Source organism: Otolemur garnettii, unplaced genomic scaffold (assembly GCF_000181295.1).
Source record: "Otolemur garnettii isolate 467f Iridium unplaced genomic scaffold, OtoGar3 scaffold00037, whole genome shotgun sequence".
NCBI classification, from domain to species: domain Eukaryota; kingdom Metazoa; phylum Chordata; class Mammalia; order Primates; family Galagidae; genus Otolemur; species Otolemur garnettii.
In genome coordinates, this window is record NW_003852432.1 from 7,142,078 (window position 1) to 7,142,795 (window position 718).

The 718-nt window shown below is 68.2% G+C and overlaps 1 protein-coding gene across 1 annotated transcript in view; it reads left to right on the forward strand.

The window, feature by feature from the left end:
* Positions 1-403: 403 nt before the first annotated feature.
* Positions 404-718, forward strand: part of FAM3C (family with sequence similarity 3 member C) — a 47,173-nt gene continuing 46,858 nt past the window's right edge. The window contains exon 1 of the mRNA XM_003789786.3: positions 404-641. The gene's annotated coding sequence lies outside the window, so the exon portion shown is untranslated. The remainder of the gene's footprint in view (positions 642-718) is intronic.

The window sequence follows — 718 nt, forward strand, 5'->3', positions numbered from 1 at the left end:
TTCCTCTTTGGATCCTGCATTTAAGGTTACTAGAGCTCAAAAGACCTTTGGCCTGTAGGATTTTCCTAAGGGGTTACTTCCTTCTCTAGCAGGCAAGTACCCAGGTCCTAGGCTGACACAGTCACCATGTTCATTCAAGCTGATGATCTCTAGGATGGGGCTGGTCAGTTTAAAATTTCTGCCTTCGAGGCTGAGATTCTGTGTGTGTCAACGGGGAAAGGAGGCCGTGAAAACATTCCCCCCTTCAGGGGCGCGCCCCAGTCGTGTGCCGCCGCCGCCGCCGCGGCAGCTCCCACGTGGCAGCTTCAGATAGCGCGGCGCGGGGCTGGACCGCAGACCCCTCCCTCGGCTCTCCGGCCCTTCCCTCCGGCTTGCGGGGCGCCCGCTCGGTCCTCCACCGCCAGGGGGCGGGCGCGGCTTCCCGGCGGCGGGGGCTCATTGGTCGCGGCAGGGCAGCGTGGGAGGAGGCCCAGAGGCGAGCTGGCTTTCTCCTGGCCACTCGCCGGGGTGAGGGGAAGCCGGAGGAGCCCGGGAGGAAGCGGAGGCGCGGGCTGGAGGCGGCGGGGCCCGTCGGCCTCCGGCAGGACTGACCGCGGGAGGCCGGAAGGCGGGCGCGCGGCGGAGAGGCGGGAGGGAGGCCGGTGAGATGGACGGGGAGGCGGACGGAGCCGCGGCTGAGGTCGGGGAGGGATGGAGGGAGGCTGGGCGCGGGACGCCC